Below are 25,075 nucleotides of genomic sequence, written 5' to 3' on the forward strand. Positions count from 1 at the left end.
ATCAGATCTTTTCTCAATGACAGAACTATGAGGGTCTTCTCACCTACAGCGGCAGCAGACCCTATACCCATTATGTGTGGTGTACCACAGGGCTCCTGTGTTTCCCCCCATTATACAATATTTTTACTAAGCCCCTTTTCGATGATTTGGATCATCTCGGTATCACCTACACAAACTACGCAGATGATACTCAGATCCTCCTTCCACTTTCTGGAGATTATGAAAAGGATTTGGCCTTGGTTAATAGAGTATACATCATCATCCAGGCATGGATGGCCATACACAGGCTATGCCTGAATGATGATAAAACTGAACTCATCATCCTAGGCACCTCCACTACTCTAAAGAAACTAAGCCCTGTGTATAGCTCCTTCCTGATCGATGGGAACAGCATCAAAGTGGGACAAGAAGTTAAAACACTGGGCTTTTACCTGGACTCTAACTTCACTCTCAAAAGACAGGTAAACTACTTGGCCTCCTCCATGGCGTACACGTGCAAATTGATCCGCACTGCCAAACCCTTCCTGTCAGGCGCTAGTTGCCTCACCATCGCTAGAGCCCTCATTCTGTCCCGCTTGGACTACTGTAATGCCCTCTATCTGGGATCCTCTAAAGCCACCACTAGCAAATTACAAACTCTTCAGAATAATGCTCTTAGAGCGGCCCTGGGCATCTCTAGAAGAGAGCACATCACTGAAAACAACCAACAGAACAACTGGCTCTCTATCAAAGAAAAAATCACCCTAAAAACAGCGTCCCTCACTCATAAATCCCTTAACAACGCCGCCCCTACTTATTGATCTGACAGATTCCATAGACAGTCCTCTGAAAGACCGACAAGAACAGTTTACAAGGACTGCCTCTCTATCCCTTACTTTAAACGTTATACAATAGGGGGAAAGAGTTTCCCAGTGCAAGCAGCTAAATTGTGGAACTCACTACCGCCTACTCTCAGAAAGGACCTGCCTTATCAAAGCTTCCGATCGAAGGTAGTTTCATGGTTGAAAAGTAAGCCTCAAACTCACTCTGGTGCTTAACCTGCCCCACTACCCATACCTGCTGCACACTCTGTAACCAACTGTGCTTACTTGTATATATGTACATTACCCTGTGTTTTTACTTTCATTGTGTTTATGTATGTATATCTTTGATTGCTGCAACTAAGCTTCGCATATACATGTAAAGGCTGCGCCCTGTTACCTTAGGGTATGTTTACGCATTACAAATAATAAACAAACAAACAAGCAAGGAAGACTCATATGTTTTTTAAAACTCCGAAGGCAGCCCTTCGCTCCCAGGGGCCTTGCATGTGGCCAGGGATTTAATTGCTTCGGCTATGTCTTCGGGTGTGATGCTTGCGTCTAAAGTTTCAACTTGTGCGGGTGTCAGTCTGGGCAGTCCTATCTCTTCTAGTGTGTCTGTTATCTGATCTTGGGGAAGCTGGTCTTTGTGTGAATATAAATGTGCGTAAAAGTGTTTGAAGGTGTCATTTATGCCCTGCTGCATCTGGTGTATGTTTCCGTCTTCATCTTGCAGTGAGGTGGTTGTTTGCCTGGGCTGTTCCTTTTTGCAGAGCCAAGCTAGTAGTCTGCTCGGCTTGTCTGCTTCTGTGTGTGCTCTGTTTGTTTTAGTGGCATAATCACATTTTTCCAGTGTGTTCCATGCATTTGTGCTTTTGTCTCTGAGCGTTTTGAGTTTATCTTCTTTCTGTCGGGTGTCCATGGGATTGGTCTCCAGTCCCTCCATTTCTCGCTCCCATTGGTCTAATTCCCTTCGGAGTAATTTTCTGATGCCTCCCGCTTTTGTTATAATTTCTCCCTGTGTCACCACTTTTAGGGCATCCCACATTGTGCTTGTATGTTCTACACTTCCCGTGTTCACTTCTATGAAGTTATCAATGTAAACTTGTAATTCGTCTTTAAACGCTAGGTCCCTCAGGGCTTCCACCGGCATTCTCCACATGGGGATCAGAGGTCTGGGGCCAGTGTGGTTCCATTCCATCAGAAGTGGGGAGTGATCGAGATGGTTCTCCCCAGGTACTGTGCTCCTTCTATTTGGGGCAGGTGTTCCTTGCTTATGAAGATGTAATCTAGCCTCGTGTATAGACCATGTGAGGACGGAAAGTATGAATAGCCCCGTGTTTCCAGGTGCAGTTCCCACCATGTGTCTGCTAGGTCTAGGCTGTTCGTCATGGTGGCCAGGGCATTTGCTGCTGCCGATGGGCTTTTTGGGTGGGCTAAGGCTCTGTCAAGTTCTGGGTTGTGGACGCAATTGAAATCTCCCCCCAAGATGAAAAGGCCATTCCTGTATTGCGCGATTCTGGTGTACATTGAATTCAGGTAGGCCGGGATGTTATTGTCGGGGCGATATGAGTTCACTATGCATATCTCTGTTTGCTCGATGTGCCCCCATATTATCACAAACTTGCCCTCCGGGTCTTTTTTCAGTCTTCGTTAGGTGGAATGGGAGTTGGGGGTGGATCCAGGTGTAGACTCCCCTTGCGTATCTAGAGTAAGAAGTTCTGAACCCCTGTCCACCCCAGTGTTCCGGAGTTTGGCCATGGATTCCTCTGTGCAGTGGGTCTCTTGTAGCAGGGCTATCTCCACCCTTTTCCTATATCAGTAGAATTTAATTCTGTTCCTAGGAAGGTAAGTGCCCAGGCCCTGCACATTCCATGTCATTATTTTTACTCTTGCTGCCATGGCGATTCAGGGGGGGGGGTGTTTCGGGTGCCCTGTTTCCTTGGTGTGGCTGCTTGCTGTTGTGATCTGGCCACAGAAGGCACTGCTTGTGTGTGAGCACAGTCCCAGCCGTTCTGCTTCACCTGCCAGCGCCCTCACCCCCTTCACGGTATTACTTGGAGACTTACCAACTTTAGTAACCGTCATTCTGGAGAATGAGAACAACAAACAGGTCAACTGTGAACTGCCCCCAGCAGTTGAGTTCAACTCGCAGCGCCCTATTGCCTTCTAGGCCGTACCAGGCCTTTCGGTGCGGGCGGTGTGTAGGTATTCGGCCTGCACATTGCCTGGAGGGGTGGGTCGCCGTCATTCGTGTGTGTGGGTATTTGCGCTCCTGCCCGATATTGCTATCTTTATTTTGTGGTTTCCAGTTCAGTCCATGTGTTCATTGCTTGTTTCATTGCAGGAACGCCCGTCTCTTCCCGTTGCGTTTGGTGTTTATTATCTTGTGTTCTCGTTTGCTGTTTCTTCCTTGTCGTCCGCGAGGTTGTTATGTTCGAGCCACATGTTTGCTGCAGCTGGAGTCGCTAGGAAGATTGATTTTCCCTTGTAAAGTACTTTGAGGCGCGATGGGTATAGCAGCATGTACTTGACATTGAGTTTCCGTAATCTTGCCTTCACTGGGATGAAAGAGTTCCTTGCACGTTGCACTGTGGGAGTGTAGTCTGGGTACATGACTAATGTGGCGTCCTTTCTCTTGATTTCCCCGCCTTCTCTTGAGAATCGTAGTATTGTTTCTCTGTCTCGAAAGTTTAGGACTTTTGCTATTATTGGGCGTGGATAGGAACCCGGTGGAGGTCGTTTCTGTAGTGATCTGTGGGCCCGTTCTATAGAGAATCCCTGTGAGAGTTTTCCTGCTCCTATTTCTTGCTGGAGCATTGGTTTTATGAATTCTGTTGTCCTACGGAACCCCTAAGATTCAAATGTTGCTGCGGCGGGCACGTCCTTCAGCGTCCTCAGAGCACGCCTCCAGTCGTGCCACTTTCAGTTCCAGTTCTTGGACTCTTGTTTTCAGATCCAGTGTGTTCTCGACGTTGTCTTTTAGTCTGGCCTCCGCGTTAGTCACTCTTTCTGTCAGGTTGCGGGTGTCCTGTCGCATCAGCTGCATGTCCGACTTCACTTCTTCTATTTTGTTGTCAATAAAGATGAGGAGCGCCGCTATGGCCTGCAGGACTTGTGTGTCTTTAGGGTCCCCTTCCTGGGTTGGTGGTTCTTCAGTGGTCATGGCTTCTTGATGTTGTTGTTGTTTGGGTCTGACCGTCCTGAAGGAGTCCATTGTTACAGATTTTGGTTTGTTTTTAGGGGGGAGACATTCCTTAACTCTGGGTTCTTGGTGTACTGCTATGAGGCAGGCGTGGTTTCCTGTTTGTCCGTTTAATGTTTTCATACTCCTTAGCTGACGTTCTGTTCCTGGGCGGTAAATCGTGGTTGGGCCACCTGACTATTGGATGTTTGGCTGCGTAGGTTTGGGTCGGTGTTCCCCAGGTTCACCTGCATGTGCCGTTTTCTAGGTTGTCGTGAGTGTGCAGCCCAGTTTGTTAATTCGCTTCTCTACTGTCGCTTTGCCGTCCTCCTGGTAGTAAATTCTCCGGGTTTCCAGGCTTAGGGTGTGCGAGTTGATGGCTGTCCTGTGGAGTGCGGTATGTGGTGGTCAGGTTCCTTTACAGGTTTGTCACTCGTTGGTGTGGGTTTGGCTCCGAAGCTAGCTGGTCTCCGTGGTATGTGCAGCTTCCAGGTGTTGGCTGACTTAGTGCCAGTATCCCCAGCAGTTAGGTGATCAGTGTTTAGTGGTTCTGTTCATGGGGGTTATAGGGCGGGTTGCCGCGGTTCAAAGCAGTGTTCTCGTTTCGCCGCACAATTCTAGTTTGCTTCCCACTTAGTTTTGTGGTCTTTTTTGGTGGGCTCAGCTCCTTTTCTGGCCCCACTAAGCTGGTCTTACTTTCCCTCTCTGTTTGGGCTCCTGGGTTAGCCCCGTGCTTGTGCCCTGGCTGGTGGTGGGATATGGGGGAGTCAGGTGCCCCCCCTTGGCTTGCTTTTGGTTTTGTTGCCACAGCTTATTTCAGGGATGTGCACCCGCTCCCTTGTATCAGGGCGGTGTGCGGCCACCTGGCCCCGTCGTTGGCCCTGCCCTGTGCTCTGCATACTCACGCTTTGTTTTCAAGTCCTCGAGGCATAGCGTCCTTAGCCGCAACCTTCCGTCTCTCTGGCAAAGCTCCTGTCTGGTGTTGGCTTCCCAGTGCGTCTGCCCTCTGGTGCGGTGTGGGGCTTTTTCCCCCCTTCAGCATCCTTCCGCATCGCTGGTGCCTCCACTCCGGTGTTCGTTCAGGGTGGGGGGACTCATGGTGTCTCTCCCTCCAGGGCGTGGTTCTGTGTGGGTGCCGGTGGTCCTGCCGCTGGTCTTGGCGTTGTCTGGGGCAGCCGCTGTGACTGTTGTGGGGGATATTGCGTGCAGCATTTCTCTCTCGCTGGGCGGCGGGCTCCCGGCTCAGCTGCGTTGTTTTGTCGTGGCTTTCGCAGTGTGTCCCAGGGGGCCCTTCTTTTCTAACTTTGTTTTCTTCTTTCGCAAGTCTGATTTCTTTCGGGAGTGATGTCGGGCGTAGGGAAATGGTTCCCCTACTTGTGGATATAAGTTTTATTTCAATATGCAACGTATTGACGGAGCAGTGTGGTCCGTTGCAGGCTCTTGGGCAGGAGCGCTGGCGGTTTCTGTCTTCACGCCTTGCGTGCTGGCCACGCCCCCATAACAATCTAATATATAACACAACTACCTTTTCCTCTCAAAGATTATTCCATTTATCGAATTTTTGTATCACAGCGGCCATGTTATATAAAGCCAGCCTTTACTTCTGTGTATAGATGCATGGAATCAAGATTGCTCCCTCGATGATTCCCAAAAGTGCTGGCCTGATATTTGGTCCAATATATCCAAGTCAATTGTTTCAGCTAGCCTGCTCAAGACATTGGGCCTCATCACGACTTGGGCGGTAACGGTAACGCTATTAGCGCGGGGGCTATTAGCGCGACCGCCATAGCCCCCGGCGCTAATAGCGCGGGATCACGACTTTGGCGGACTTGGGAATCCCCATTCCCCATTGAGCCCATTCGGGAATGCCCCATTCCCCATTGGGCTCAATGGGGAAAATTTGCGCTCTTACCGCCAGCGGATTTCCCACCGGCGGTAATAGTGCGAATCTTCGGCGGATTTCCCCCCAGCTAAAGGCTGGGGGGAAATCCACCGAAGTCCTGATTTGGCGAACCCTTAAATCCGGCGGTAATAGCGCTACCGCCGGATTTAAGGGTTACCGCCAAAGTCGTGATGAGGCCCATTGTTCTTTGTTCATCATAGGGCATATATTACTCCATTAATGCTTTTTAAAGCAGGACTATCCCTAGATGATAAATGCTGGAGTTGTCTTACTTATCAGGGAATGTTTAAACATATTTTGTTCGAATGTATATATGTCAAGGATTTTTGGAAACAGGTGTGGTTAACTTTCAAACGTATTTTCAAAATTCAGTCTGAGTTTTCCTTTATAGTTTTATTTCATGGAAGCAAAAGCATTCAACCTAATGTAACTAAGAACAATTGTCATCTGTTTGATCTATTTTTGGTTATTGCTATTCAAAATATCACTTTAATTGGAAGGACCTAAGGAAAGTTCATTTTAAAGTATGGTGGAATTCAGTTTGCAATATCATAGAATGGAGAAATGCAATGCATTATCCCCACGATTACTGCATAAACATGAATTGAAATGGAAATCATTTTTAGAATTTCTAAATAATTGTTTGTTTTAGGCATTCGGAATATATCATAATACTGATTTTACCTTTTCCTATTCTTCCCCTCCCCTCCCCTCTTCTCCTCCTGTTAGTCCTGTCTGTCTAGTGTCTTTGTTTGTCAGGTTTTTAACCATAAGTACTTTTTAACTAATAGCTTATCACAATCTGCAGCCTACTGCATTTGGGTTTATTTTCTAATCTTTCCTATACAGGGTGTGCCATTAATTTGGGGCATCTTGTTGAACTATCTAATGCCCATGTATACCATATTACGATGTTATATGTACTATCCAACCCTGTAGCCTTAATGTTCTCAATAAAATTGTTTAAACAAAAAAACAGGTTCATGTTCAAACTGAGGTCTTGCTTTAAGTAGTCATTCAAATTCAACATTACATTTTACATTAGTACGAAATCACAACCAATATGTATTCCCTTCACAAATAAACTTTGCAATTCATAGGGATCAAACACGCTCTAACTATCAACACTGATTAACACTGTGGGCCTGAATTTGCACAAGCGTTTTGCAATGGCACAATGCCACTGAATAACGCTTTGTGAATGAGGCTCGCATGTTTAGCATTGTATGGGACCGTTGGCCGCTATCATGTTTAATGTTCTGAGAACATGTCCTTGAAGATGAGTAAAGGCCAGCTGAGGTGCAGTATGAAAGCATCTTCATAGAGAATCAAGGCTAATGACGTGTATGGGATCCTGGGAGGATTTGGCACTAAGCACTGAGGTAATAAAACAATGTTTGTTCTCATGTAAACCTTGCTCAAACGTTTAACACCTAGGGCCTGATTTACAAACATGTTTTCAATTGCACTTTACCACGTTACAACATGTTTGTAAATCAGGCCCTTACTGTTTTACTTTTAAGCCCACTTTTCCGGCTTGAGTCACAAACATGATTGGTCATTTTCAGACCAATTAATGGGCCGGGATCCAGCAAATATAGTTTAGCTTTCAGTAAAATAAGCTGGTTTGGGTCCATGGGGGAGATTAAGATTAACTTAATTCCACTCTATATAAAGGACTCCAGAAGCGTCCGGGACTCCTGCATGCGGAGCACAGCTGGACAGCACTACTGGCTACAGGCCAGAGAGAAGATGGAACCCAACGCTTTGCAGCTTGCACCCTAGCGCCACCAAATTGGCAATTTAAAAGACTTGGGTTTTATTTTCAACCCTTCCATGTGGCTGGTGTAACATCACATGACTACTGGCTCACCAATCCCAACCGCACTAACGTTGTTGATTGACTGTGGGTTCTCAAATCCTAGCAGCAGAAGGGAATCAGTAGGATTCTAGGACTATATTCACTTACATTATTGTGTGCATTTCTTTTTTACTCTACTATGTTTAATGCTCATATTTTATTCATACAAAACAATAAATATATATAAATGCTGAATCAAAAATGTGAGAGCGTTCTTTGTGTGGTTTTGTTAATGAGTATGAAAGAGGCACTATGCTGCAAGTGAAGATGCTTGTAGTTCTTTGTAATAAATCTGTGTAGCTAAGTTTTTGACTGTCACTTTTTGACCAGGGTTGCAAATCATACGATCCGGAAATACATATTAGTAAAACCAAATGCAAGGCATTCCTGCCTTGCCATCAACAAAAGAGCCCCAACTGCACCTAGAGAAAAAGAACCCATCTATGGCGCAGGTGGACATTTTCAGCTACCTTGGAATTAACGTTATGAGTAATTACAAATGGACGAACCATGTTGACAAGTCATGTTTAAAGCTTGAGCGTGGTAGCTATGCTGTGCTGCAGTGTTATGCTAAATGCGAAAGGGGGGACTTCTCGCCTGCTCTTGACATATTTAACTGTCAAATCAAAGATGCAGCCATTCATCAGGATGGGATTTGGGGTTTCCAACGGTATGAACAATTGGCTATTACAGAGAAAAGCTGTCTACGGAGAGTACTTCCCAGAAATACAGCCTCACACATGCTTTTAGCTGAATTAAACCAACAAGATGGCCTGGATATAATAGCCATACAGCCAGTGCTGTACTAGATTCACTTTTGGGCATCCACACATTTAATTAAGTACAGAGAGGCTTTAATAGACCTGCTGGCACAGGATGGTGTGAAGGCTCCAATATGTCAAAGAAACACTGACTCGGATTCGGATCAGCCATCTGTGGTCAGAGACTGCTATGATAGATGAAAACACAAAACAGGGTGTAAAGAAAGTGTTGTGAAGGGACAGCCCCGTCCCACCCCCCCTAGGCTCTTCAGAGTGAGGCGAGATGCATTTGAAGCACTATGATGGGCTAGGGGGGAGGGGGGAGGAGGAACGGTAAAAAGGGACAGCTGCCAGTTTAACCGGACCCCACTGCAATAATATAGTCTATCCACATAGTGCGGCAGAAGGAGCGAGCAGCATTGCTATTTTTTACGTAGATATTAGAAACCATAGATAGAAGGGAAGGCCTGTGCGGTAAATGCAGAATTGCATGCCCGAGGCCCAAAAGTGCGAAACAAGAGAAATTCCCAGCCATGCCCGAGCTCCTATGAGGACAGCCCACACCCTGACCGCCACAAATGCCTATTCATTGTCTTAACAGTGTTGCAGAGATGTTTGAGAACAATGTGCCTTAAAAGGCTGTGATCACTGACTGGCGCCTGGTGTGCATGTTATCTCACATGTGCCCAAGCTTGACCCAGCCCATCCTCAGGCTATCACAAGTTATTGCCCATATAACTGACTAAAACTTAAGACCTCTGAATTCCATGGCCAAAGGAGCCCTTTGACCACTAACCCCAAAGTAACAAGTCCTGAGAGTTTCAAAGAGGACAGACAGGGCGCATCGTTGAAGCGGCAGTCGTGTGATTTGTATTGGAAGGTGGAGTTCAAAACGAGGGCGGAGACCTTGGAGCGGGTGGTGCGGAGGGGAGTGAGTGAAATGTGTGTGTGAAGGTTAGCGTGCCCCAGAACCTCCTTTGTGTCCGTCCTAAGGCCTGCCAATTGCACAGTATGAGTGATTAAATATCTGTATGGCAGGAGTATAAATTTCTGACCTTCAACTAGAGAAGATTAGCCCCTTTTTTGCTTTTCAGACACGTTTAATTACCTCAGAAGTACTCACCCAATTATACGGACCAAAACTTCTTGGAAGGCAATAAAGCACACTTAAACCAAGGGTTGAAATGTAATGGGCTTGTTACAGGCACCTTTATTCATAATCCATAAGCACGCTGATAACTATGGGATAAATCCAATTGGTTATCCATAAACACATAAACAAGGATAGCTACAAAGGATATAAATCACTGTTAGTGCAGAGACAACTTCATCTCAGCCACAACAACATTACCCAGTCCTGAGGCAGGTAGGCAGAGAGATCACTCGTACTAATGGGGTGTGGAGCGAAATGTCCTCCTTCTCAGCGAGACTTCATCGACCGGGGTTCCAAATCTCTTTCTCCTCATTGGGATACCTCTCTTCTTAAGGGGGACAAATCCCCGCCCCTCATAAGTTGCAAACTGTCCCCTGCCGAAAGACAGACAGCAAGCATGGGAGGCAAACAGTGGAAAAATACAGACAATAGTGGAAAAACCCAGCTTGTTACTCGCACACTCTTTCTCAGCACCCCTTATCATTGCACCTGCACATCTCAGACTCCCCTATCGGCTCATCCTTGAGTGAACAATACAACAACTATCCTTCATAGTAAGCACATCTGCTTCATAACATAACATTTCAACCATTGCAGAACTCATGCCTGCCTTCTAAATGAGCTCACAGAAACATAGACTTTCATTGCGGTTTGGAAGTGAATGTCCAAAATGGCCATGCTCCAGCGCCATGTTTTAGCTCCTTTTCACATACGCATAACAGTCCCGCAGCACCCACCTGATGCAAGACGGACAGAGTGGGCTGCAACCAATAGACCGGCATCCCTTAAGTGTAAAGGTGGAACATGTATAGGGTCCATCCAATCAGCCATGCAGGTTTTTACTATATGTTATTGCATCATTTTGACGCTGTAGACCTTTAAAAGATTCTGCTTGTGCCTCTCTGTGGCAGAAGTCTCTTAGCAGCAGAGTTCTTTGCTGTTGCTCTCATCTGCATGTGAGATTAAAACTTGTTATCCTTACAAGATCGACTCTTCCCTAGCAGGTTGTATTCTCTCTGGTGTGAGCATTCAGGGACTTGCCTTCAATAGCTTATGTTGAGGGTGTACAAGCCAGAATACATAAGACACTCGATCTACACTATCATGTGATTACTGGGATGGCCAACAGCCTTTTACACAGGAGATTTATGTTGATGCGATTGAGTCACCTTATACACAAGCTTTATATTTGAAATTCTGTTTGGCACCCACATTGAAAGAATAGAATCTAAAGAACTCTCTGGCCTTTTTCCAACTTGTAAGATTATTGTTCATCGTTAGTTTGCCTTTTTTTGTGTCCAGGATATGTTCAAATTAGAGCACTCTATCTCATACCTTTTGCGAATGAACAGAAAATCCAAACTGTTAATGAAGCCCTTAGCCTTTGCAGGTCAATGGATAACACTGCAGTGGTTCTTCATATCAGTACATTTTCCACGATGTATGGCTAGAAAGAAAAAATGGGATTAAACATTTTTAATTGGTATGAGATTAGTGTTGAACAGTCTTTTTAGTAGTTTGTCTAACAAAACTTTGCCTAGTGGAGTTTAGAAAAATGTAACTGCTGCACTGTGTAACACATTTTTTACAATGTTATATATGATGTACCCTGATTTTCCATTTATGTTTTAAAATGTAAAATTGCTGTATTTCATGCTTTTTGCTGTAAGATTAACGATGTCGTATAAAGCACTATTCAACATAATGTTCCCATTTACAGAAAAGTAATAAGAATTGGTTATGAGATGTGCTGTGGGTAGGCCCAGAACAATTTTGCTGTCAAACCGTAAGGTATTCAGAAGTAGAGGTTCCTTTAGCTCTAAACCACATAGAGCTAACTCTCTTCAGTGCATTGCACCACATACAGCACTATTCAATACCGTAGACACATGGGGCAAGTTAGGCTCTAGCAACTTGGGGCATGATGACAAGCAGGACATTTTGCACACAATGTAGGGCCCCTATTTTCAAGGCTTATAATATAGAACTTAAACCCCAAAAGGGTTGTTAACCATAACAATACAAAGTGTGACGAAACTGGTGACTTTGTCCCTTCTTCCCTAGGAGGACCCACCCGCTTTGAGGCTAGAGAGGTGTGCCTGCTCGGCAAAACCATCCCTATGGGTTTTGGAAAGGGGGACCTAACTGGGAGTAACTGCGCTTTAGGGGACTATGGCTTCCTACTGCCATGGGGAACCCCCATACCCAAGGTGTTATCTGCCTGCATGGGAGCAACACATACTGACAATGCAACTATGTGTTTGGCTCAAGGTACTGCTGTACTTTAGACATGCTTGACAACCTGAGCTGAAGTACCAAGAGTGCAGGGCACTCAATCTATTTATTTTACTTCTTACTATGTGGTAGAGCCAGTTTAGTAGATAGTCTTGGACCGAGGACTATATATATATATATATTTTTTTTTTTTACTATAGACAAGCACCTTAGTTTTGTGAAGAAGGGAACTCCCTTTTAGAAGTAGGGCCAGTGAGGCGATTTCTTTTATTTGAAATAAAACTACCATCAAACATGTTCTTTGGTCCGGGTCCTTCTTCTGGCATTCCACATTAGATATACATAAAAATGATGAAGCAACACTAGAAAAACAGAAACACAAATCATTGATGTTACTATACTTGCTGAACGGTGTCTATCCGTAAATAGATGGTTCACAGACAATGCAGAGGCGCACTATAAATCGCTGTGAGCTGCATGGAGACAGCGTTTCTGAAAAAAATGTGTATTGCATTTGAAAATCGCTATTTGGTTCCTGACTCCATTTGCCTCCACGAGGCAGTTGCCTTCGAAACCACAGCCCTCTGCAGGCTGAATTTGCTGTGATTGGCTCCTTGAATCCTCATTAGCCAATCAACTACGCCGGCAGGCGAACACCGGCACACCCACTAAGGCTGCCCAACAAGGCAGCCCTGTCCTGAGCCTGAGCCCCCTCCACTCTTCACAAGTGGATTTCGGAGGCACTGAGCCTCATACCACTGCAGGAGCAGTGCCAGTGTCTTCAGGTGAGGCCAGGGATGCATTTTCATTGTGCTTCCCAACAAGGCAGCCCTGTCCTGAGCCTGTCCAGAGTCGACAGAGGCCAGGGCCAGGAACTCTGCATCTTTCAGCCTTGCCCATCCAAATCCATGTCTAACGCTGCCCATCTCTGAACTGATCCGGGTAAGCATTAACTTGCGCTCTTATTGATTGACTTGCATCAGCTCGATCTCAGTTATGCGACACGTAACTGCCGTTCAGTAACCATTCCATACTTTTGTGAAACAAGTGTTGCATCCCCACTCCTAGTCACCTTGTGGTCTCCCCAGGCCCACCCTTATCACAGTTTGCCCGTGCTTACTGCCCAAACCAGTACCGTTGTGTCTGTATGTTTGCCAATGCTCTGCACTAATACTGTTTATGCTGCTGTAATGTTTATGCTGCCAACAATGCTTTATTCTATCGGTTAATGCTGCCTTACTACTGTTCACCCACCCTACTGCATCAGCACAGTTGCATTGAATTGTTCTGCCCTGGTACCTGACTCCCACTCGCAACTAGGTCCGAGCCCAGTGATCCCCCTCACAGGAGTGTACCCTTTGCTTCTTAAGCAGCAACATGCTCTAAATACTTGGAACTTTATAATCCCTTGTGTCTTGCTCGTCAGGACGTTGCATTGCACACTGCATTGTCCATACTGAATATTAGGTTGCGCCAGCACCTCTGCCCCACTACAGCCTACTTGTAACACCATTCCGGTGCCCACGACTTCCGTGGCAAATATTTTGATTTCCCCAGTAGCCTAACCGCACAGGTACAGCTGTCTTAGCCTACCTTGCAATTTGCGCTAGTCTGCACTGAACTGTATTTCGGTCAGTGTGCCCCTCCATACCTCTGCCCACTTCTGCACACCACTGATACCTAATAATCTCATATGGTTGTCAACACTATCAATATGATTGCCTATATTGCCCTGTGCCTTTCCTAATGCTGCCCAGTGCCTATGATTACATATATTGCCTTGTGTCTTGCCTAATGCTGCCCAGTGCAGCCTATGATTGCATATATTGATTGCATATATTGCCTTGTGTCCTGCCTAATGCTGCCCAGTGCAGCCTATGATTGCATATATTGATTGCATATACTGCCCTGTGCCTCTGCCTAGCGCTGCCTTACGATTACATATATTACCTATTGACCAAATGTTGACTATGACTGCATGTACCGCATGCACTGCCACCCAAATTCGATCTTGTCTATGTCACACTCACGTTGTGAGTAAATACTAGATGCCAAATAGGCACCCTCACTTACTCGCTGGCACCTTGTATTAGAAGCACCACACCTCCCCATGGCTAAGATCCACCCTCTTATTAACCTTACAGTCAGAAGTGCACCTAGGTTTCTATGGAAGCAGTGGAAGATCCATCATCCACGGCATGTTCAATGGAATCCAAGATGGCGGCTGCTTAGTCATATTACCACCAACCACTGTTACCGGTCTAGGCTTCCATCCAAGATGGAGGAGTCAGATCCCCAACTCCTTTCACTTCTACATATGCCATGAGGAAGAGACAGGTAATTGTGTTGCTACTCTGTCTCTACGCTTTAGCATTGCTCCTGCTTTCCCTCGCGTTAGCAATTCAGTTCGAGTATTCTTATTTTCTTTCTTCTGTTACCTCATCGGATCTCTCTGACTTCTTTTCATTCCTATTCCGATTCCTGCTCTCTCTTTCTGACTTCTAATCTGTGATCTATCCTTAGACCGCCCTTTCCTACTTCCTTTTTTCTTGCCGTATTTGGTACCTTCATTTCCTTCCTTTGCCGTGTTTTTCAGCTTACCTTTATTTCACGGCACCCCTGCCTGCTTAGATTTCCATCTGCATTTTTTCCTTATCGGCTTGCCCTCTCCCGCGCAAGCCGTTTTCTTTCCATCTATTACTGACCTGTCTTCGCCTTCTTGTTCTGTTCCTTTTTCGACTTCTGTCTGCTGCTTCGGTGTCTTTCTTCTTCTCCTTATCCCCGCCTCATTTCCACCTTCACCTGCGGCTGGACCTGCTGTTGGGGAACCTCCTTCCATTTGCAGTCTGTTTGTATTACAGGAGTGCACCTCTCGTCTTGGAATCCTGAAGTTGACTTGCTGGGTTCTTCTGATCATTCTGCCATTGGAGAAATTGGACCAGCTTTACAAAAGTATTTGCACCAGCTGCTGTATATTATCTGGGTTTTCTTCCCCAAGAGGGTTTCCCAGGGGGTGGCCCCATGGGTCGCACAAAGCCAAGTTTACCGTCCTTTGGACACCTGGGGGGACGTTCCTAAATTCTTCTATACAGAACTTTAAGAGCCAGAAGACTTGTGAGTACCCATCAATTGACTTTGATTATAAGACTTACACAGATATTCCCTGCAAGCTATCTGCTCGCTAGACCCTTGCCTCCACCTTCTGCCACTACCTTGGAGCCCTACCTCCCATGATGGCCACCCTAAGAGGAGCCACATTGACCATGGCAACACTTCTCCCCTTACTCCACAATATCTCACCACAGAACTGTACCAACACGAATACCCCACTCTACCCAGAATCACTATCCCCAGTGGAATGGATAAACAGATTTGCTCGCCTGCCCACACCTCTCATACCATGCCCTACACCTCTAAGAAACACATGACTAGGCTCTCGCCTCGCTCCACCAACTACTACCACCAACCTGAGTGCAGCCCCACCCATCAAGCTCAGAAACGATATATTGCGCCACCTCACTAGCCTGAGCCACAAATCTGTTAGAACGATCACTAGACAGACCAAGAATCACAGGCAGCAGACACTGTATATCGATTCCATAGCCAGCCAAAACTGCACTACACCCCACTCACCGCCACAATCGAAAGTTAACCCTACCCCCATTCCCATTAAGGGTGCTCTCATCAATGCCCGTTCCCTGGTAGCCCACGCCACTGATGTGGCTGACATTATCTCCTCCAACCACCTTGACTTCATCGCTATCATGGAGACATGGCTCCACTTAGCAGCTGGTCCTACCTTTGCCTTAGCCATCCCTGATAACTATAACATCATGCGTGCTGTCAGGAAAAATGGAATAGGAGGAGTAGTGGCAATCATTGCTAAATCTATCCTAAACGAGTAGCATCTAACACAACCCTTCCTTCAGCCGAACTCCTATCCATCAATCTTCCATTATCGAACACACAACCCATTTTCCTACACATTATATACAGACCACCAGGCCCCCTATCCACCTTTGAAGAGGATATCTCTCTCCTGCTCACCACTAACATTAAACCCAATTCACAAATTAGCATCATGGGTGATTTCAATTTGGGACTCAATGACCCCAACGACAATCACGCTACCTCTCTCAATGACACCATTACTCACCTAGGCCTCACTCAACACATTAACAATCCAACACATACAAAAGGAAGATCCTTAGACTGGCTAGCAGATGCCAACTGCAACCTCTCACTGACACACATCACACCCTGTGCTTGGACCGACCATCACCTTATCACCTTCTGATTAACCAGAACTGCTCCCAAAACAACACTACCCTCCAGGACACCACAAATAATTTCCAGAAACAATTGCAACATCACCATAGAAAACCTTAGACCACTCCTTACGCCCATCACTAAAGCCAACCTTCCCACTCAGAATGACAACCCCTCCACCTTGGTAGACCTTTACAACAACACGCTGGAACTAGCTCTCAACCAGATAGCTACACTCAAACAATGTAAAGCCACACCCATGGCCCATACCAACAAATGGTTCTCAGCAGAACTAAAGGCTCTCCAAAGCTCCTTCTCTCTTCATGTCTCTACAGCTGCCTGAACACAGAATACTCAATGCCAAATCTGGTACAAAATAATTATTCTCTATACTAAGAGAACTTGAATCACCATTACCACCCACAGAGGACTGTACTAAGGACAAGGCCTGGTGCAATAATATCCAACTAGCCCCCTCTAACAAAATCGCCCTTCTACAAGCAAAGATCAAAGCCAAAAAAGCCAACCTTGCCGCTAAAGACAACCTCAATAGTAAAAAAGACCTCACCATTCCCAACTGCATCCCTTTCCACTTCTCCCCAGTCACTGAGGAGGAAGTAGTTAAGATAATAGCTAGCCTTAAACCATCCAATTGTAAAGGTGACTTGTGCCCTACCTCCGTCATCAAGGACGGAGCCAAAGACCTAGCTCCTCTCATCACCTCACTGATCAATTCTTCCTTCAAGAATTCAGTGGTCCCCAACAACCTCAAAGAAGCGTGGGTCCTCCCCCTTCTCAAAAAACCTAATCTAGACCCTAACATCCCCACGAATTATAGACCTATCACAACGGTCCCTTTTCTACTCAAAATATTAGACAGAGTAGCCTACCTCCAAATTCAACAACATTTGGAAGAAAATAACCTCCTAGGTCTGCGACAATCTGGCTTTAGACCTAGGCACTGGACAGAAACCGCCCTCCTGGATCTAAAAATCCAAAGACAAGGGCAATCTGGCCATTTTGCTCCTGTTGGATCTCTCCGCTACCCTCGATCTGGTTGACCACCAGATCCTCACTCAACACCTCTCTTCGGCTGCCGCATTCTCCCAGAATTCCACCAATTGGATTCAGTCATTTCAGTCTGACAGGTCGACTAGGGTCTTCGCCGTTTCAGCAGCTGCTGACCCTATCGCAATCCAATGTGGAGTCCCCCAAGGTTCCTGCATCTCTCCCACACTCTATAACATCTTCATTAAGCTTCTCTTTGACCGTCTCGACGATCTGGGTGTCAGCTACACCAATTACGCTGATGACACCCAGGTCCTCATCACACTCACTGGTTGCTATGAAGAAGATGTTGCAAAGCTAAACGAAATCTATCTAGAAATTCAAGCCTGGATGGCCGCACGCAGTCTCTGCCTCAATGGCGATAAGACAGAATTTCTTATCGTAGGATCCAAGGCCCACCTCAATAAACTGGACTCCAGGAACCAATCTTTCACCATTGATGGCAACATTATAAAAGCTTCCAAAGAGGTCAAAACATTAGGTGTGTATCTCGACTCAACCCTATTGCTGAAAAAACAAATAATGCCACCATCTCATCTACCACCTACACCAATAAACTTATCAATGCCTGCAGACCTTTTTTATCCCCCTCCAGCTGTCTCACCTTATCCAGAGCGCTGATATTGTCTAAATTAGACTATTGTAACACACTCTTCCGAGGCACCACTACAAAAAATCTGAACCGACTCCAGATTCTACAAAACAACGCCTTAAGATGCGCTCTTAACCTCCTGCGTAAGGCTCACATCTCCACGGCCAGCAAAGAAGTCCACTGGCTCCCCATCCGTGACAGAATTAAGTAAAGAACCCTTGTCATCATACACAAGTGCCTGTCACTGACTGCCCCACGCTACCTATCAGACGAATTCTCTAGTCAGAGAACCTCCAGACCTACTAGAACTCCCTGTTTGCACCAACTAAAGATCCCCAAATTCAATCTAAAAACAGTAGGAGGATCCAGTGTCCCTGTTCTTGCAGCTGAATGTTTGAATACACTCCCTCTTGCTATCAGATCGGAAGCCTCCTTCTGGCCATTCAGAGCCATGGTGAAATTCTGGCTCTCCGCCTAACACTTTGCTACTTACTTATGCACCATCCTTGTCTCCTCACTCCACCAATTTCTACCGTACGACTCAAGCATATTTTGAAACGGACCACCATGTAACACGGTCCTTCACGTTCTATTGTATTTGCTTCACTCACTGTACCCTCTTTTAACATTGAATGTATATACCATTTTTGTTTCGCGCAACGCTATGTAACTATGTTCTCCACATGATTATGCGCCCAGCTACCTGAGGGTTCGGCCGCGTTCTATAAACAAACTAAACTGAACTAAACAAAACTAAACTAAAGAATGCCTATTCAACTAAGAGATATCCCTGCTGATTTCCAGTGTTAATAAACATGTGGGAAACAAACAGGTTTGCATACTGAACTGTTCTGTCCCCACACACTCCCTCAGTTCCTAATCCCAAAATGAATCATCTTGCCACTCACACACTTGCGTGTGATGTGAAGATTTGGGGATATTTCCTGAAGGGGAGGGAAGGAGCTCGTCACAACTAGCTCACCTGCTACAGTTTTGTCTAAAAAATGTTCTGGTACACTTCAACACGAGGCAGTGGGCTAAGGGTGTTCACAAACTGTTCTTTCACAGGCTGTCTCTTGTAATCACAATGTGCACTGATTTTGAGAGAAGGTTCCCTTGGTTAGATAAGAGTCCAGGTTTAACTTCCCTCTGGATGTCACAATAACCAAAATAAATGTAGTTTGAGGTTGTCAGGTGTGATTAACTAGTGTAAAAGTTTGATGACACCAAAAATAGACAAACGTTAACTTGCATTCTCGTGTTGACACACATAGTCTAGAAAGCAGCATCTTAAAAATGACAGCAGTGGAATTGGATGGAGGCATAAGGTTTCTGGAAGCTACAATCTGGAATTGAAGTCTTTATAGCGGATTACCAGCATGTCCTCCCTGGAAACAAGGTTTGCAAAGACAGTTGTTTCAGAGTTTTTGCTTTTTTTTGTAGGACACTGCTGTAATGTTACTTCCACTCTACAGACTGCATGTTGCCTGGCCTCCGGGTGGGCCATAAGCCTGAATGCAGAATGTTCTGTAAACTCCAGAATTACTGGCATGTGCCTTAGGGCCCATTCACCACCTCACCCCCAGTTCTGGCACTGCTACATTCTGACTGGATGTATTTCCCCCCACAACTAACGGTATTGTCTCCTGAATGTACCCCATCGCAGGTAGGGCTTATCATTATCTATCACCAATTCCAGTAGGGGTTCATGCAGGGGCTCATGTGGAATTCTCAACAGTTTGCCGCCTCCCACAAGCTGTCTTTCTACCCTGTGGACATGACTTCACATGTTTAAATGGGTAGTCATGATGATAATGTTTCACTAATCTAGAGGTGGATATATTGGAGGCTTTAACCCATGGTTTATCTTCGGGTCTGAAACATTTCCATTCTACTGGATAGTGTAGTCCTTGGTGTCCTATTCTGGAATCTAAAGCACGTGTATTGGTATATTCATCTTGGGGTCCCACTGCTGGAGGCTGTTCATAGTTCTGATGTGTATACTGAGTGGATAGTCGAAATGGTTTAAAGACACATACATGAAGTACCGGGTGTATCCTATAGTGTTTTGGTAGGCTAAGGTGCATGACTAAAGGATTGATTACTTGTTTAACATGAAACTGGCCTTTACATTTGGGTTTGAGTTTCTGTAACTGGAAGGAATCTGAACTTTCTGTATGGAAAGACAGACTTGATCATTGACTTCATACTGGGGCACCAATTGCCTATTAGGATCTGACTAGACCTTGGCTTAGGTTTGAGCTTTGTATAGGTGAATTAATGACTTTTGGAAATCTTCCTGAATACGTGAAACGGTTCCATGTGATGTTACCAAAAACGGTAATAATGAAAAAAAAAATTGAAAAAAATGTTTTTTTATTTTTGTGTGGTTCCCCGATGCCCATCACTTGCTAATGCTCAGTACCCCATGCTCATAACCCCACCCTAAAAATCACTGTTATACATGGGAAAAGGACACTGCCCCTTTAAGGGCAGCCAAGGAGAAAGAGCGGGAGGAGAGACGGAAAGGGAGGGGCGAGAGAGAGGGAAAGTTAGTTAGAGTTGAGAAGTGAATAAAGTTGGTTCGCAGTGAATTCGGCTCCGTGTCGTTTGTAGGCCTGAGAGCGTACGTATGAACGAAGTCCAACACTGGCGACGAAGCCGATACGACCCGTTGCGTGCCGGCAGCAGTTGGAGGGCCTGTGAGCCCAGCAGTGCGAGGAGGGCCTGTGAGCCCAGCAGCGTTCAGGGAGGGCCCGTGTGCCCAGCAGTTAAGGAGGGCTCGTGAGCCCAGCAGACCAGGTGGGCCCGTGTGCCCTGCAGCATCAGGACCGGAGAGCCCGGTGGCGAGGAGCCCGACAGCGGAGGACTGCCAGCTGACCAGCCGACCGGAAGATTGAGAGGCCCGTGCGCCCCAACTGCAGAGCCCAGCAGCAAAGAGCCCAGCAGCAGAGGCCCACCGGCAGCTGGCCAGCCGACCAGGTGATTGAAGGGCCCGTGCGCCCGAGACTGAAGTGCCCAGCCGACCGGAAGATCGAGAGGCCCGTGCGCCCCAACTGCAGAGCCCAGCAGCGAAGAGCCCAGCAGCGGAGGCCCACCGGCAGCTGGCCCAGCCGACCAGGTGATCGAGGGGCCCGTGCGCCCGAGACTGAAGTGCCCGGCGACGGAAGCCCGCCGACAGCAGCCCAGCCGACCAGGACCGCAGCGCCCAGCAGAGGAGGTCCCGCGCACCTCGACAAGAAGAGGACCGCGGACGCCAACGACGAGAAGAGCCCACGAGAAGCAGGAAGACCACGAGGGAATACAGCAGGCCCACACGTCACGGAAGAGGAGACCCGCAGGCTCGCGGCATCCACCCTCAAGTAAGGAGTCGGAAAGGGGTAGCGAAAAGGGAACCCCGAGTCTCCCACCCACGTGACACATCTGTAGAGACACCCGAAGGTGACACTCGAAAGGGGAAACCCCGAGTCTCCCACCTACGTGACACATCGGTGAAAACACCTAGAGGAAAAAAAAAAAAAAAATTTTTTTTGCAAGAACCCGAAGGTGACTGCCAGAACGCCACTCTGCACACAAAAGCAGAGGGTGAACAACGTGCCCCAGTGGGCGAACATACACCGCAGCAGTTCAAGAGAACCACGGTGCAAAAGCCTACCAGAGCACCCCGAGCATCCGCGACGCAGCACTCCACGCTACGCACCAAGATACCACCATGTCATCTGCAGACGCGGCAGACCCTAATGCACCACCACCACCACCGGGAGCTCCCTCCTCTCATGCAAGCCTAATGAGGAGACCTGCCCCGTTCACGCTAAACCCACACCATGACCAGGGGCAGAGATGGGAAGAATGGATGGAGGAATTTGACGACTTCATGGGTGCCATTGGCACACAAGAACCTCCCAACATACTGAGCATATTTGCAAATGTCGCAGGGAGAGAAATCAAAAATATTATACGCACGATCCCTCCACAAGATCGCACCACATATGCAAGACTCCTGCAAGCCATTAACGAAAAACTGGTCATCTCACCCAACCGGGACTATGAAAGGTACACTTTCAACCAATGTGGCCAGCTACCTCACGAATCAATAGGGGAGTTTGTAATACGCCTTCAGAGGAAAATATCCAAATGTGACTTTGCTAACTTTAATGACGAAGAAGCCATTAGATTACGCATCATAGAAGGGTGTGTATCCTCGATGTTCCGGAAGCACCTCCTCAAGAAACCCCTATCCCTAAAAGAGGTGCTAGACCTAGCCAGGGTATACGAAAGAGTGGACATTCAAGCAGCAGCCATTGAGAACCCAAAAAAGGGAGAAACCATAGCCGCAATTCATCCCTACGCCCGCCAGCCAAACACCCAACCAAGGACCAACCAGAGGTACCCGACACAACGAGCACAGGGTGACCGCCAATGCTATTGCTGCGGATTCGAATATCCACACAGAGGACCGTGCCCCGCCATTGGGCAACGATGCATGAGATGCGGAATGGAGAACCACTTCCAAGTGATGTGCAAAGAACTACTACCGGAAGGAGGATCAGCACGCCCACGATCTGCCCCTCGCACGATGGACGCACATAAAGAACAGCATCACCATGTGGACAGGAACGCACCTCTCGCGCCACCATATCAACGCCCAAACACAGTGAGAGCCTTGGAAGGACTTCAGATTGAACCAGACAGGAAAGACCACGAATTATACGATGCCTATCAGGATGACTTCATGCGGGAACTGGAACGCGAAGACACCCGCAGAGCGGAAGCACCAGACAACCGGGAACGTGACAGGGAGCCATACCCTTACCCCCCACCACACTATCCACCAAGTGGAAACGAACAGCCTCAATACCTGCAGGACGGCTACGACCGAGAGTATGTATGCCTTCTCAGCGTGGAGGAGGAGGACACCGCGGCTCCCAGAGTAACAATTCAGATGGGAAGAACCCAAAACAGATTTATTGTTGATACAGGAGCGACGGTCAACGTCATGAATGAAGACATCTATCGTGAAATAGCCTCAACATACCCCATCCAAGAGTCTAGGACACACATCTTCCAATGGGGAGCAACCCAACCCATGACATCAAAAGGGAAATTTCAATGCGACCTACGACACAGAGGCATCACAGTAACCGCCACGATACATGTGATAAGAAGCCCAGCTATTGGCCGCTGCCTTCTCAGTTACAGGACAGCTAACGCACTTGCCCTGATTGACCTACACTATGACCAATCGGAGGTCATTGAAGGACTACCACTACCATGCGAATCCGTCAGGGCAATCATAGACAGACCGTTGGCAAAAAGAGAACTCAAGAACACTTTCCCCAAACTGTTCGAAGGGGTAGGGATGCTAAAAGGGCCATGCATCAAACTACACATAGACAAAAACGTCAGGCCAGTTCCACAACACCCACGGAAAGTGGGTTTCCACCTCCAGGAACAAGTGTCAAAGGAAATACAACTTCTCCTCCAGAACGACATCATAGAGAAAGCGGAAGGGCCAACACCCTGGGTGTCACCGATAGTAATTGTCCCCAAGGACAATGGTCGCCTTCGCATATGCGTAGACATGCGCATCCCGAATACTGCCATCCAGAGAGAAAGGCACCCAGGACCAGGATTGGAGGACATGCTAATCAGGTTAAACCAGGCGAGGTTTTTCTCAAAACTTGACCTCAACCAGGGCTACCATCAACTCGTCCTGGATCCAGAATCACGGCCCATAACCACATTTGCAACGCACGACGGCCTGTTCCGATACAAAAGGTTAAACTTCGGCATCTCATCTGCCGCAGAAATATTCCAAGAGACCATCAGGCGTCTCATAGCATCAGAGACGAATGCATTAAACTACAGTGATGACATCCTCATATTCGGGAAAGATCAAGACCAGCACGATAAGGCTCTCAGGAACATCTGCTCCATCCTACAAGATGCAGGGCTAACACTAAATGAGTGCAAGTGCGTCATTAACAGAACAAGTCTCAAGTTCTTCGGACACACATTCTCCAACAACGGCATATCTGCAGACCCAGACAAAATAAAGGCCATCACTGATCTTCGAGCGCCGACGAACACAGCAGAGTTACGCTCGCTATTGGGAATGGCGGGATATTGTGCGCGATACCTTCCAAACTACGCCACAACGACTGACCCGCTCCGCAACCTCCTGAAGAGGAACCAACCATTCACATGGGACGCACCCTGCCAGGAGGCATTCACAGCGATAAAAGAGGGACTCACCAACAACAAACAACTGGCATATTTTGATCCCAACTGGCACACCATCATCACAGTTGATGCGAGCCCGGTGGGGCTGGGAGCCATCCTAGCACAAACTGACTCCGCAGACAACAACCACCATGCAATAGTCGCCTACGCCAGCCGAGCCCTGTCACACACGGAAAAGGCCTACTCTCAAGCAGAGAGAGAAAGCCTAGCCGCGGTATGGGCGTGTGAAAAATACCACCACTTCATCATTGGCCGAAAATTTACCCTAGTGACAGACCACCAAGCCCTCCTATCTATCTTTGGGAACCCCAGGACGAAGATGCCACCCCGCATAGAGCGATGGGGGATAAGACTACAGGAATACGATTACACCATCATCCATAAACCAGGAGGAGACGCAAACCCAGCGGACTACTTGTCCAGACACCCTCTACCAGACAAAGATGACACTTTGGCACATGAAGCCACTGAATATGTCTTGTACCTATCGTCAAATGCCATGCCGCCCACCATCTCGACCATGACGTTCGAGGAAAGGAGCAAAGCCGACCCAACGATCAGGGCCGCTATCACCCTCACCCGCTCCAACAAATGGAGGGAACGCCACTCAAATAGAACTGAAGAAGGAGACGTGGACCAGAAAGAATTAGACCGGCTAGCCAAAGTAAAAGATGAACTTATAGCAACAGACCAAGGGCTACTACTACGAGGAAAGAGGCTAGTAGCACCAAGAGACCTAAGGAAGACACTAGCAATGCTGGCGCACGAAGGGCACAGGGGAATGGACAACACCAAAAGGTTCCTCAGGAACTATGTCTGGTTCCCATATATGGACATGATAGTGGAGGACATGCTCAGACACTGCAGACCCTGCCAACTGGCAGCCCAAGGACAAAACCCAAATCCCCTCCAACTCATCACGCTGCCAACGAGACCCTGGCAAAAGGTCGCAATGGACTTTTATGGACCCGTAGAAGAGGGAGGGTATCTATTAGTAATAATAGAC

The sequence above is a fragment of the Ambystoma mexicanum genome, chromosome 4q, assembly GCF_040938575.1.
Source record: "Ambystoma mexicanum isolate Mex_15411 chromosome 4q, UKY_AmexF1_1, whole genome shotgun sequence".
Classification (NCBI taxonomy): domain Eukaryota; kingdom Metazoa; phylum Chordata; class Amphibia; order Caudata; family Ambystomatidae; genus Ambystoma; species Ambystoma mexicanum.